The sequence below is a fragment of the Ictidomys tridecemlineatus genome, chromosome 9 (genome assembly GCF_052094955.1).
Source record: "Ictidomys tridecemlineatus isolate mIctTri1 chromosome 9, mIctTri1.hap1, whole genome shotgun sequence".
Lineage (NCBI taxonomy): Eukaryota > Metazoa > Chordata > Mammalia > Rodentia > Sciuridae > Ictidomys > Ictidomys tridecemlineatus.
This window is the reverse complement of record NC_135485.1, coordinates 130,175,161-130,190,184: the sequence shown is the minus strand read 5'-3', so window position 1 is coordinate 130,190,184 and position 15,024 is coordinate 130,175,161. Positions and strand designations below refer to the sequence as shown.

Here is a 15,024-nt window from a genome sequence, read left to right as displayed (position 1 = left end):
AAAAAGCATCTAAAGTGGTTTCTAGTTTGCTTCTCTTCTGCCTTTAAAATGTACACACATTTATAAAAGTTCAGTGGCAATTCTTCAATTCCTTATCAAAGTACTTCTTTTGATTCTGGTATGCCCATCACGAAACCATAAGGAACACTTGGAGGTTCTTTACTGATGGCTACAAGGATCGGCCGTCTCAGGTTCACTTTGCACAGTGCATCGTGACCTGCATTCATTCATTCATTTGCTCATTCACTCTTGAGTCCCTGCCTTTGGTCTGGTGTTGTATGTGCCAGAATGGAGCAGTGATGGGGCCGACCCCAGGAGGTCAAGTGTACTCACAGGGTCGGCTCTGGATGCCACCCGGTGAGAAGAGTCGGCCCTGAAAGGAAGCAAGGGATTCTCCACATCTACAGTGCTGGGTACTTTTTATTTCTGCTTATTCTTTGAAGCTAAGTGTTAGGATGCCATTGTGGAGGTGGTTTGGGGGCTTCAGTTGTGAGAGAATAAATAAGCCCTTCCCCTTCCTCTGTGCTGTCATGTCTAGGTAGCTAGCTAAAGGTGGTTTTGTGTGTGTGTGTGTGTGTGTGTGTGTGTGTGTGTGTGTATGTGTATAAAAAGGAGGATCTTTTTTTCTGGGGAAATTGGATTCTGTATGTCTACGCTGTATGCATGTGTGGAAATATGACACTGGAACCAAATAATATGAATAATTAATAGATGTTAATATAAAAATGTTTAGAGATCTTTTTCTGGCTTAAATTCACCTATTAGATTTAATAAGTCATTCTGTACATTATGAGATTGCAATTACTAATGAACACAGTCACAGCTTTTTAATCTAGAGGATTATATGTAATTTGCTTTAGTCATTATTTGCCTAGATCATCAACTGCATGCTATACTAAATTAGGCAAGGCCTAACAGGACATGAAGAATATCCTCTCAAAAGAGAGTTATAATTAAACCCCTAATTGCTAGAGTATATCTGGGATGCTCCACTAAGAAAGACCATGGTAAATAACTAGGTTGGGTTTTTACAATCATAAAATACATTTTGTTCATTGGGATTCAGAAAGCACTTAAGTGAAGGCTTCCCCTTTCCTGTCAGGCCTTGGGAGAAGTTGCAACAAGTGAAAAATTAAACTACTTAAACCTGCCTCAGAAAGTTAAAAGTGTGGCTCTTGAAACCAAATTTAAAGATGCATTTGTTTTCAAAAACTAGTGGAGGGGCTGCGATTGTGGCTCAGCGGTAGAGTGTGACCACTGCATTTGATCCTCGGCACCACATAAAAATAAATAAGATAAAGGTATTGTGTCTATCTGTTTTTTAAAAAATGGCTAATAAATAAATAAATAGCTAAACCTATAATCCTAGCTACTTCAGAGGTTGAGGCAGGAGGATGATAGGTTTGAAGCCAGCCCGGGGAAAAAAAGTGATACTATGTCCAAAATTAAAAAAAAAAAAAAAAAAAAAAGAGCTACTTAAAAGAATGTAAATAAAAATTAGATAATAATATGGAAAATACATCTATTGGTAGTGATGGAATTATATGTAATTTCCCTCTAACTTTTCAGTTGATTTTGTTGTTGCAAATAGTTTATTCAAAATAAACTAGCTATACTACTAATCCAGTTTTACTCTGGAGAATACTTCTCTTTGCTATTGGACAACCTTCAGAAATACACGTTCTACCCCAATACTTGAAGAAGCCCAGACATTTAAAGTTGATTGCATACAAATACAGGGCTAAGCTTGTTGGTACAGGTTTTTCTTCTCTGATTTTTTTAAACAGCTGCTAAACTTAAAAAGGAGTTCTTAAAAACTAAAGACAGGATAAAATTTCAACCAATCCTATCTAAAAGTTAATATCAAAGTATAATTTATAGAGATCAAATAGTCTTTTTTTTTCCCCCCCCTACACTAATAAAATACTCCTTGGAATCCTTAATGGTCGGTCTTAACACAGCTGCTCTGGGCCATCCCTGTTGACGACAGCATTATGGTTTTTATTTGGAATATTTTCCTGTGTTTGATTTGGAACACCTCACTTTTCAGGAACAAGACAAGCATTAGAACCGTTGTGCAGGGCATGCCTGTGCTCATGGGCCAGGTGGGATGGGGGACTGGGGCTGGTGTGTCTGCGTTCCAGGTGACTTCCTATCTGCCTGCATCTATTGCACAGTATCTACCATCTCAGGAATGAGGAAGGGAGAAGGGAACGCTGGATTAGGAAGTGGATGTATTGAGTGGAAAACTACAGGCAGGATGTCCCCTTCAGAACTTCATGAAGGTCAGGTCCCACGGGTGACAGAGAGTTTGGGGTTTGTGGTCCTCAGAAGCCTCTAATTAAGTGGGGGAGAAATACCATCTTTTTCCTTTCCTGCTTGCCTTCCTGGTCCCAAACCCACCCTCCTCTGCTCTAGTCAAACACCAGCAGTTCTCTATTTAAAGTCAGGTACTGAAATGTGAGTTTGTGCAGCGCCGTGTGGGATGGTCCTGCCAACACCTCTGAGCACACAGAGCCAATCCCGGCCCTCCAAACTAGGTTTATTTTTAGAAAACAGTGTGGATCCTGTCTTTTTAAAATGCTGTAAACATGTTTATGTGGTTATTTTTAGCTTTTACAGACTTTAGTGAACTTCCAGGTTGGCAAGTCAGCACAGTTGGTTGTCATCTATGTCTCAGATGCCAGAACTTTGTGAATGGCCCTGATTGTCTCCCAGGGTTTCTGACACTCCAGAGCCGAGGAGGGCAGAGGTCATCTTGTGTCAACGGTGTGTGGTGTAATATATATTAGTGATTTCTTTTTTAAATAAACTGGGCAACAGTTTTGCCTTGAGTTAAAGGTGAGTTGGCTGTGCCAGATGGCACTGGTACTCTTCTGGCCCTGCTCTCTTTGCCCAGCATTTTCTCCTGGTGCTCAAGCTGTGAAACACACACACACACACACACACACACACACACACACTCACACACACACACACACACATCCTTACTCACTGTTATTTTCAGTCCATTGTATCTACTTCCTGCTGGCCAAAGGTTATGAAGCTTGTGGGGTATGGAGGGACATGGAATGTTGACAGGGAAAAAACTGGGCTCATTTGAGGGCCGACCCACCGTGTAATGGGTAAGCTAAGCTCATGGATCTTTTGCAAACAGGGGTAAACAAACGGTCAACAGCTTTCCTTGTGTGGTGCAATCATCCTCTGCCATGTTGTACAGCGAAGACTCATTTTCCCCAAGATTCATGTTTGGTGAAAGATGACACCTCCACTTTCAGGTGGCATCATCTCAGCACCAAGGCTGGTCCTCCCACGTTCTCAGCAGAGATCTTGACTTGTCTGTGGAGCAACTTTCTACTTAGTTTGCTTCCTCTTTGGAAGAGGTTATTCATCTTGCATGTCGGACTCCATGTACTTTAGCCAGTCACTCTGGGGTACATAATTCATCCCTTTGGAGATGAATTCTTCCCAGGGAAGTTTTTCATTGCCACATCTTTGTCCTAGAAGGTTTAGACCAAGTTCTAGTATTCAGGAAAACATGATCCTATGCATTATTCTGGCTTATTACATAGCAATGTAATTATAGAAGTTTAAAATTTGTTTTAGAGACACTTCAGTGCTTTTCTTCTGTTTCCTAATGTGAAAGTGTTGTTTTTGAACCGTGATCCAAATCTTAATACTGTAATATTCAGTGAGAAACTTAGACAATGGGAATGTTTTCGGGTTTTGCTGGAAACTGAAAAAACACTAGTTCTATCTCAGAAATTATTATTTTGGATTGATAGAACAAGAAAAAGAACTTAGAAATCTGCTTTTTGTTATGGAAGATAAAATCTGATTCTAAAAAATCAAAATGGCTATTGGTGTCGTGATTTTTTTTTTTAATATTTATTTTTCAGTTTTCGGCGGACACAACATCTTTGTTTGTATGTGGTGCTGGGGCTCAAACCCGGGCCGCATGCATGCTAGGCGAGTGCACTACCGCTTGAGCCACATCCCCAGCCCCTGGTGTCGTGATTTTTTTAAAACACTAAGTTATTTAAGCAACGATGTTCTTTTCCAAATACTGATAATAGTGACATGCAGGGGGGGTGCATTTGTGGAGTAGAAGAAGTTCGTGGAATACAGTAAAATCAGGAAATGGGTTCTCAGGCGCAGTGCTTACACTAGCATTACACAGTGGAACGACTCCTTGTGGGTTTTTTTTTTTTTTAATTTAGAGCTACACCTGCTTCAGCAATTGTTGTTGCCTCTTCCTTAAGTTAAAGAAATGTCCCTGAAAACTGCAATCTCCATTAGACAGCTCTTAGCACCGTATGGCTGAACTGAAGCAAGTACATTAAAACCAGTTCCTTACTTGTGCCAGTCCCTTCTCCAGGTTTCTCTAACCACGTGGCCAGTGGCTCCTGTGATGGTCAGCATGACCCACTGCAACCAGCACTGCTCTGAAACTGCACCTAGAATGTGTATCTGTGCAGAAAAATGTGAGGCCTTGAATTGGAAATGTGGTATCAATTTCTATCACATAAAACAGTAACATTTAAGTTGAGTTCTTACCAAGTGTGTGGGTCTTCTCATGATTCTGCAGGAACTGTCTGAAGCTGTGGGCTTCTAACATTACCATATTGGCACAGTGCCAGCTCTGGGGTTCATATTAATTGTCCCTTAAGTTGGTTTCACTTTTTGTTTACGGATCCTTGAGGAGGCAGAGAGTTGATGGAGGTTGTACTCTTAAAGAGGTTGAACTCTTAAAATAATCAGAAGGCCGTTTATATCATTTCACCAAATGATCGTCCATTATACAGGAAGATCTGGCATCAGAAATTTGTTTATTCAGGTAACATTTATCACATGTCCATTCGCTGCCACATCCTTGAAGAGGAATAAGATAGGGTCTTAGGAGAAGAAAGCGGCTATCTGAGGACTGCCTGATGTGCAGGAGGAGAGTATCATGATGGTGATGTGCACAAGGTGCTGGGGACGCACTGGCGTAGTCAGCTTGACCTGACCCAGGTGACCGGAGAACCAGAATAGGCACAAAAGAAGGTGTTGCCCGTATTCCTTCACACCAGATTCTACTTTCTGCAAATGGAAAAATGAATGTCTTGCTGTGATATCTCGAAATTGTGGAAATTTTGCAAACCATGGAAGAAAAGACATCTTTCAAACGCTATGCCACATTAATGGTCGTGCAAGACTCCTCTGTGGGAATGTGTCATGATTTATTTACTCTGTTCCCTACTGCCACCAACCATCCTGGTTCACCCAGGAGGGGGATGGAGAGGTTGTCCCTAGGATACGGGTTCTAAACCTGGGCCGTCCTAGGAAAACCTGGATAGTTGGTTACCCTGTCTTCAGTTGCATATTAGACTCTTTCAGATATTTACAAATAGAACAACACTCTGGGATATTTTGGTGCCTAATATTTAACTTTATTTTGTGCTATTCCATAGGAGAGATACTTGGAAATGCAGTTAATGGCTCAGTGACTGTGGGCCTGTCTGGAGCTCATGGTGACATGTGGCTCTTTACTCTACTTTTGCTGTATTAGGCTAGGTTGGGAGGACTCTTTCTGGACCTCTGCACCATCTTGGCCTTCACAGGTTCATCGGGAGACGTACCAAAGGCACAGCCAGGTACATTCTCGTTCTTTACTAGCTGTGTCTCTCTTTCCAAATTTCAACGGCCAGATGACATATAAACTCCAGCTACCTTATGTCCAGGCCAGAGTCAGGCCAGAAGCCCCTTTCCAAAGGTGGAGTGGATATCCTGACCCCACTTCCCAATGCCCACCTCTTCACCGGAGCTCACCCACTCTTGGTGCACATGGAGGGTGAGGCCTGACGAACCCAAGGTAGGCTGGCTTTCTTCCTAGTACATGCTGAGCTCCTTCTGTCACCCGGGGCCTCATCCAGCTCACACAGAAGGTGGCATGCTTACCTTGGATCACCTCCTAGCCGGACTCTTATTTCTCTTTAACCTCCTCCTGGTCAGGGTAGGGAAACCTGGAAAACCCCACAGTCAAAATGTGGACACAGCCCCGAAGTGGGGACTGTGTCGAGAGAAGTAAAATGTTAGGACAAGCAGAAATCCACGGGTCCCACCCCACAGTGTTGTATAGGGAGTTAATGCCACCAGTGGATCCGCTTTCCAGTGTAATGTTGGTAACTCAAGTTTCCCTGGCGGGGGTCCAAGGCAGAGCAGCCTCACACCAAACTGTTGTTGGTAGAAAGGAGAACTGAAGTGAAATCCTGGCCAGGCATTCTTAACCTGTGCTGCAGCAGTCCTTGGGACCCCTGAAATGTGCACTGTTTCTATGACCCTTTCTCTAGGAAAAGCTTCTGCAGCTGTTTTTCAGGTTCTCAGAGCAGTCCCTGCCTCAGTAAAGATTTAAGAACTGTTTCTATAGATCGAATACTCAGGAGTATATTTTTGTGATTGCTTTTTCTGTTTGTTGTATATAGAACTTGTACCTAGGCCTTGAGGTAGGCATCAATTTAGCAATGATGACAAGTAAATTATATGTACCCTTACTGATCATTTATAGTTCCCTGAATTTTTTCCCTGGCTACTGTACCATCCCAGTTAAATTTGGTTTGGTTTTTCTGGCTTTTTTTTTTTTTTTCCTGGCTCTTTTAAAATTATTTTGTTTCCAGCTAATTGGTTTTTGCCCAGGCAATGTATGTCGACGCTAATATTTAAAATGTTGATGGAGTCTCGAAGGCCTGGATCTAGGCATTGTTCTACAGTATTTTCAGTGCGTTCTTTTGTTTATATTACTAAGCTAAAGTTAGCACAGATAGTACAAGGCTAGAAAATGGTGACAATAGTTTGAAAACAGGAAATTTTAGGCTTGTGTGTGTTTGGGACAGATGATCATAATGATAGAGTCGGTGGAGTGGAAACTTCCAGCCAGCCTGTTTTTTCCTTATTTTGCTCCATTAGAAAAGATAGTGCTTCCTGGAAAACAACCGAGCACATGGTTCTCTTTTGTCTCTGCTTCATGGTTAATTTGTTTTTCTTTATTTTATTTACCCGAGTGGGATGATTATAGAATTCTAATATTTTTAATAAGTACAGTAATTCCCAAGGTGCTTGTTTTAGATATTGAAATATCTGAATACGTGACCATGAACCAACATGGCTTTTAAAGAAAAGTAAAACAATGTGAATATTCTAACCACCAGACTTACAGGAGGAGAAGAAATGTGTTCTCCTGTTTTCAGTGATCCCAGTTTTCCTTATTTGTTTGTTTTTAACCCTCTAAGTTCCCATCTTTAAAACAAAGTCATTATATTTTATTTGTCTAAGCCATTTCCTGACTAAGACTCATTCCAGATGTATCCTGGAATTCTATATTTAAAAGAAAGGTTAAATCCGCTAGTTGCAGAGGGATAGGATAGCAAGATGATACTTCCATGCATACATAAACTTTTGCGTTTCAGTTTTTTTGTGTACATCATTGCCAGATTTTAAAAAGTTACTCAAATTTCTTTCTTAGAGCCATTTTGGGCATAAACTTTTAAAACATGTAATTTTTTAAAATTATAAAACAGTAGTGGAATCTTCTTGGGAAAAATTATCAGACTAAATATATAAAATAAGAAATGTGAAATTCATCTGGCCCTCCCATCCCTTTTATGTAGAGTTATCACAGTCAACAATTTGGTATGTATCTCTTCAGACCTGTTTTCTAAGTATGGTTTGTTGTGTGTGTAATGCACAATTATTTCAGACAACTGGAGTTATACCGCTGTACAGTTCTAAAACTTACTGTTTTCATTTACCAATTACCTTGTGGACATTTTTACATAAAGATCCATTTCACTTTTAACTTTTTTGCGTAGATTAATTGCACAGTCTTCTAAATTATCCTTCATATGAAATTTACATTGAAACCTGTATTATAAAAAATAGCATTTGGGGACTGAGGACGGAGCTCACTGTCCAGTGTGTGCAAGGCCCTGGGTTCACAGCTCCCAGCACTGAAAATATATCTACATCTCTATCTACCTATCTATTTATATTTTCAATTTGTAAGACACATCTCTACCTCTGACATTTTACAGATTTTTGAGATTATACATAAATTTGAATTCTGCCAAATAACTCACAGTTAAAAGTCTCACTTCTTCTGATAGAAGTTGAAGTTTCTTTCAAGGGATTTTAAGTAGCAAGGCTCAGTGGTACACATATATAATCCCAGCTACTTGGAAGACTGAGGCAGGGGGATCCCAAGTTCATGGCCAGCCTCAACAACTTAATAATGAGAGTTATCTCAAAATAAAAGATAAAAAGGGTTAGGGTTGGAGCTGAATGATCAAGTGCTTGTTTAGCATGTGCAAGGCCTTGGGTTTGATCCTGGTACTGCCAAAAAAAAAAAAAAAGATGTCAAAGTAGAAAGTTTCGCTGCACGTTTTCCTCCCACACCTTCTTAGCATAATACAGGGTTAGTAAATTGCCATTGGTGAGGTTTCACAGGGGAAGGGCAGTTGGCTCAGGAAGGTAGAAAGTGCTGCTGTGTGGCTGTCGGGTCTGGGGAAACCGTGGTCAGGCTTCATCAGCTACTGAGGGAACGGCTACTGGGTGCTGCCTGCTGAAAGCCTAGAAGAGCAGGAGCACAGGGGAAGTTAGGGGAAGCTTGAAAGTTTTGAAGGATGAGTGGAAGCTCATGGGGGGAGGGTGATAAGGTGCTTCAGAGACCAAAATGAAAGGTAAAGCCTTTGGGTGCTCACTGTGGCCATCGTGGAGCTGAGATTGGAGAGCACCTGGTATGCCACCCCGTTAAAGGAGTTTGGACTTAATTACAACTTTAGATATCCCCCTCACCCCCCTGAAATGTCTTCCTTTAAGTTCACTGGCTCTCTGCAACCATTCTGGTGAGCAGAAAACTTTAAGACTCTCTTATCAAGGCTGTGTGCACGTATAATGTGTGAAATGCTGTCTCAGATATTTAAAAAAAGGGTGATTAGGAATGGCCTCAGCTTCCAAGCTTGATGTCTAGTTGGGAAAATCATGCATAAGCATTTGGAAATGTAAAACACGCGGCCCTTCCCATCCCACCCATCCGGCAGCAGCACAGGAGCCCACTACAGGGCAGAAATTGATGGGTGGTCGGGAGTTAGGGAGGAGACCCTGGGGTTCAGAGGCAATCTTTAAAGAGCGGACTATCTTTGAAAGCTGTTCAGAGATATCTGCCAGGAGGATAAATATTGTGAGCAAAAATAGGAAGATCCAGACAGCATTGGCACAGCAGAAGGTGTCAAAAGAGAAAAAATTACATTTAAAAAAAAATTTCTGTTTTAAGGAAAAACATGATTCTGTCTTTTGGTTAGAACTGTGGGTTTAATCTTGGAGGCACGTCAGAATCACCTGCTGAGGGTTTAAAGCTACTGTACCCAGGTTTACAACCCCCATATCTCTCTCTCTCTCTCTCTCTCTCTCTCTCCTCTCCTCTCCTCTCTCTCTCCCCCCCCCCCTCTCAAGTTTTTCTGGTTGTTTCTAATATGCAGTCTTCTGGGTTGAGCACAAGTGAGTACCAATCCCAGTTCTTTGCCTGCCATATGTTAGCAGTTTCCTCAGTAATTAGCTCTTCCAGGAAAGGTGCAGGGAAGGGATTAGGGGGTCTGGGCAAGCCATGGGCTGCATCATTCTCCACCACAGAGAACTCAGAAAACGGGTACACAGCAAGGACTGTGTTTTTCTTTAAAACGGAACCCATTTACCATTTAGACCAAAGAGACATATTTTACAAAATTGTTAATAATATTATAACAACTAATAGTTTTGGATTAATCCAGGTGGTTTTTTTTTTCCTTCCCACTAAATAAGGGGACTCCATCTGTACTTCTTGTCAGTATGTACGTATTCAAGCCCTGTGGTGTGATGTGAGGAGCCTATTTTAGCTTCAGTGTGACAGGTCTGTCTTCAGTTTAGTGTATTCAATTTGCTTAAGTGCAGAACGTACTTAAAAGAACTGTTCTTTTAGAAGTGAAGTTCAAAAATACCTCTAATATCTGTACAGTGACACCTCTATCCTCGCCTGACAGTTCTTGAAAGGACTGGCCAGATTGCAGTCATGTCAACATTCCTGTAATGCATAGAGGGTGTGAGAACATGCATATTTTTATCCTTGCTTCAAAGAGTTTTTAATTGCACGTTTAGCAGACATGGACAGAGCACCTCCTTGGGGCCAAGCAGTGGGAGAAATAAGAGGAAAGGTGGAAAGGCACGGCTCCCGTTCTCAAGAAATGCAAATGTAGGACTGTCTGACACATGATGGGAAGGAGAATGAGGTGGGAGCCCAGAGCCAGAAGAGGCTAGGGGGAATTATATGCTGAGGGCTAGCATGTGTCAGGGCCAGAGGCAGGACAGAGCAGAAGAACATCAGGGGGTGCAAGCCTTCGAGGTATGGTTGGAAGGCAGAGGGGCAAGGAGCAACGCTAGAAAGATTGGGTTGAGGGTGGGAATTCGTTAGAAGGCCCCATGTGCCCTCCTAGAGTTTAGGCTTGATCCTGTAGGCAAAGGACAGTCACCAAGCAGAGGAAGCTGAGAGCAGAATGTGGTACTTATGAGCTACATCAAAATGCCGACTTCGCAATAGAGTTATGTTATCACATCACTTATCCAACTTAAAATCGGAGTGACTGTTGCATGCAAGAAATGACAACAGAGTGAGTTTTTACATCGTTCTTTACTGTGCAGACTTCCTGCCAATATCACCTTCATCAGCCGCACATGATGGATGTCTAACAGTTAAAATGGGTTTTTGCATGAATCTTACTTAAAATTGCTCTGAGTATTTGGTTTTGAAGGCTTCTAGAAAACTCGTGCTTTTTGTCCGTTACTGCTCTGCAGGATTGGTGAGGCCAGTGTACTGCTTTCTCTGGGGCTACCAAGGCAGCGAGGATAAAAATAGGACAAACTTTAAGAATCCCAGATATTTTCAGATAACAAAGACTGATTTATGCAGGCCCGCTTCGTGCTCTGACCAAACATAGAGAAGCTTTTGTGCTGTGATTAGCAAGGGTGCTGATGTCAGTTCTCTTGTCAAGCATCAAGCTTTATTCTGTAGCTAAATTGTGCTTTGTACCATAATCCAGAGAACCTTTGTATCTGCCTTATTTAAGTGTGTAGTTTATGTAATTGCTTTTGTTTTCCAGTTTCATCGGTGCCAGATTCAATGAGAATGACTCATTTTGCGACCGAGACAAACATTCACATTTGGACCATGTTAAAAATAAATAAATAAGTGGCAGGTGCTGCTTGGTGAAAATTCTGTGTTTTAGTGCGGTCATTTCCTGCTGGAAGAGTTCACGTCTCGAATCACGTCTCAGCCTCTGCAGTCGCTAGCCCAATATCTCTTATTCCTCAATTCATGGCTATTCATTTCTTGGCTCCTTCTTTTAGTTTCTAAAGGCTTTGTTGAATTTGAACAATGGGATTTCAACAGGAAAGCAAAGGAATAGATAAGAGAAACCAAAAGAACACACACACACACCTTCTTTTGTTTCTCTGAGGTGTTTATGGATGTGCTTTGGTGCAGTGAGGTATCATGTCAAGCTCTGGAACTCTTTTCTCCAGTGGAAGGGGTTTTGAAAGCACTCCTTTCTTTTTATTGTGACCTGTACACCAAATTTAATATTCTCAAAAGTTTTACAACTTTATTTTCTTAGGGGGAATTCTACTTGTTTATTGTACAAATATTTCTGTGTTCCAGGCACTGGGCCATGTGTGGGATATGTAATGGCGTATCAAGCAGACATGGTCACATTATCTTCTTGAACCTTTCATCCTTGCTAGGGGGTTAGATGCTAAATAAATAAATACAAAGAAAAACTGAATTGCAGACATATATAAATCACAACAGAGGCAAGTAATAGGGTCCCCAAAATTATACCCTGCTTTACCTTGGGGTTGGTTGGGTTGAGGGTGGTTGGGGAAGGACAGGCTGAAGATAGGAATTGGTCATTCAAAGACCAAGGGAGAGAACAAATACTGGATTTAGAAAACAGCATGTGAAAAGTCCCTGAGCAGAAAGGAGTTTGGCCTCCTGTAAGCCACAATATCAAAAAAAAGAAGAGGCAATTAAGAGAGAAAAGATAGAAAACTGCATTTAAAAGATTATGAATGAATCATACAGGCACAGCTGTATGGCATTACTTAGAGGCCTAGAAGCCTTTGAGATCCTCATAAAATGCAGTATAGAACCTGATGCCTGTACTACTTAGCCTGAGTCATCAGGGAATGGAGGAATTATGTGCAATAAATTATGTAGTAAGGCATTTTAAAAAGATTTCCTTACAAGACATTAAAGTTTTAAAAAGTCAATTCTGTATTTAAAGACAGAAACTCCACTATCTAGAAAAATCACTAACCCAAAGATAGGATTCCTTGATGGACCTGGATAAATAATCTTCATTTTTTCTCTTCCCTTTATTTGTCCACTAATCTCTCAAGCTTACTGCTTGAGAGGTGTGTTAATCAGCTCTTACTGCTGGGTGTGGTAGTGCATGTAATCTCAGCGACTCAGGAGGCCGAGGCAGGAGGAATCAACCTAGTGAGATCCTGTCTTAAAATAAAAGGACTGAGGATGTGGCTCCGTGGTTAAATATCTTTGGGTTCACTTCCTGGTACCAAAAAAAAAAAAAAAAAAAATCAGCTGATACTGTGACAGCACATCTGAGAAAAACAAGGAGGAAATATTTATTTTGGCTCACGGTTTCAGAGGTTCAGTCCATGATCAGCGGGCTCCATTGTTTCTGGGCCTGAGATGAGGCCATACCTCCTGGTGGAAGGGTGTGGCAGAGCAAAGCAGCTTACCTCCTGGCAGCTGGGAAGGAGAGAGACAGAGAGGTGGAGAGGGAGAGGAAGGGACTGGGGACAAGAAATACCCTTCCAGGGCATGCCACAAGTGACCTACTCCCTCCAACTAGACCCCACCTCCTGCGGTTTCCACCACCTCCCAATGGTCCATTCATTTATGAAGCCATCAATGGATGAATCCACTGATGAGCTGAGAGCCCTTGGTCCAGTCACTTTCCCAAAGCCCCACCTCTGAACAGTGTGCATTTCGGACCCAGCCTGGGAGACCTTCCAGATCTAAACCGCAACAATAAGGAAGTATCTGTAGAGAACCCACTCACAGATGGTTTCTGTTTATTTTTAAATAAATAGGAGTATATCGAATGAGTGGATTTTTATAACCCAGAACCAGATTTGTGTGAATCTGACATGCTGTGACTTTTTAATATTATCTAAAACATCTATAGAACTCTATTGTTCTTTCTCCTTCTGACACCAGTTCTGTACTTTTTCATTTGAACTGCAATAAGAAATTAACTCGATGTTTTAACATTCTGCGGCCTTGGTGATTTTTTCTTTTTCTTTTTTTAGTAAATTTGTTAAAGGATTGCAAGTTTTTCTGTAAAGGAGTGCTTATCCACTAAGCAATATTTCTGTAGCTACTTTTCCAGGGTGGCTGTGTTCCAAAGTATTTATTTTCATTTATGTTAAATATTTTCTCCACAATTTTTTGTTGTCATTTTACACAAGGCATTTATTTGTTTATTTATTTATTTATGGCTTACTTTTCTTTTTTTGAAATTTTTTTCTCCACAATTAGAAAACACCTCGAGGGTAGGAATCATGAATTTCCAACTTGTCTCTCTTCCCCAAAGTACCTTGTACAGTATCTTCAGAAAATTCAACTACTTGTTGAGTAATTCATTGATTTTCTTTAATGGATATAATTTAAAGAATCTCTTAAAACATTAAGCCTAAAGGTATCACCCACGTTATGTTGGTTGTCAGTTGTCCACATTACTAGAAGGCTGGACGGCTGGTTTGTGGATTGCTCAGGGTCCCTTCTTCCTTATTTTCTGTCTCTGCGTCAGATCTTTGCCAGAGCTTCCCAGCCCCTCCATTAGGGAACCACAACTCAAAATCAGTTCACATCAGAAGTTTATTATACAATTTAGTGAAGATGGAGGCAAAGACGAAACAACTGCCTGAGAAGTGTGTGTAGATTTTAGTTATCGATCCTCTTTTTTTCCCTTTTCACATTTTTTTCAGAATACAGTGAAGCCATTTTTGAAACTGTCACTACAATACCTTTTGTGTTATATTTGCCAGATTTTATGAAACAAAAAACCACTCCATCATGTCATACTCATGGCTTTCTCCATTGCCTTGGATGATTTTAAACTTGGTCAATATTTTCTTATAAATAGATAATATATGTTAATGAAGACAGAAGTACTGTTTGGGGGGAAATTGGCCTATGTTAACAGCCCCAGCAGGAGCTGTCTGTCTTGGTCTGATTAGACTGTAGAGCATGGAGCTCGTATACCGTGATGAGTAAAATTTCTAAAATTCCTGTAGGCACAGGGCTGTCATCATACCAGTTGTCACTGGAAAAGAGACTTTCTCTTGCTGGTCCTAATTTTCCAAGACTAAAGGATTGTGACATTGTAACTGGTGCTCAGAGTCTGTGGGTGAGTAGGAGGAACAGTGAGAACATGTGCCTTCAGTGGGGTTCATAAAATGTCACGGTTCTCTGCCCTTCCACTTCCTGGAATGTCCTCTTTGGGCAGTCTAACCTCGAATGTTCTGTCAATAAGAGTACAGAGTGTCTATTAGTAGGTGATTGAGACTTATGAGTCTGAGAGGAGACAATCTGAGTTTTGTTTCTAGGCACAGATGTTAGGGTTAAGGACTGATAAAGAAGACTCCATCATTGGATTCTGCTTTTATTATTTGATGAAGCACCTTCATGTGTGTATTTTATAGCAAGATATTAAGGCATGGAAAATCATTGCTTTTAAAAAAATGTGGTAAAATAAATACAACATACAATTTACCATTCTATTTTTTAAGAATACTGTTATTAAGAACATTCACATTATTGTACATCCATGACCACTATCCATCTCCAGAATTTCTTCATCTTTCCCACCTGAAACTCCTCATTCTCCCTTCCTGCTGTGAATGTGACTACTCTAAATACCTCACATAAGTGGAATC

The 15,024-nt window shown here is 41.0% G+C and overlaps 1 protein-coding gene across 7 annotated transcripts in view; it reads left to right on the top strand.

Annotated features, from left to right (window-relative positions):
- The window catches only part of Gab1 (GRB2 associated binding protein 1), a 117,030-nt gene that overhangs the window by 58,676 nt on the left and 43,330 nt on the right, over positions 1-15,024 (top strand). The gene's annotated exons all lie outside the window — the stretch shown is intronic.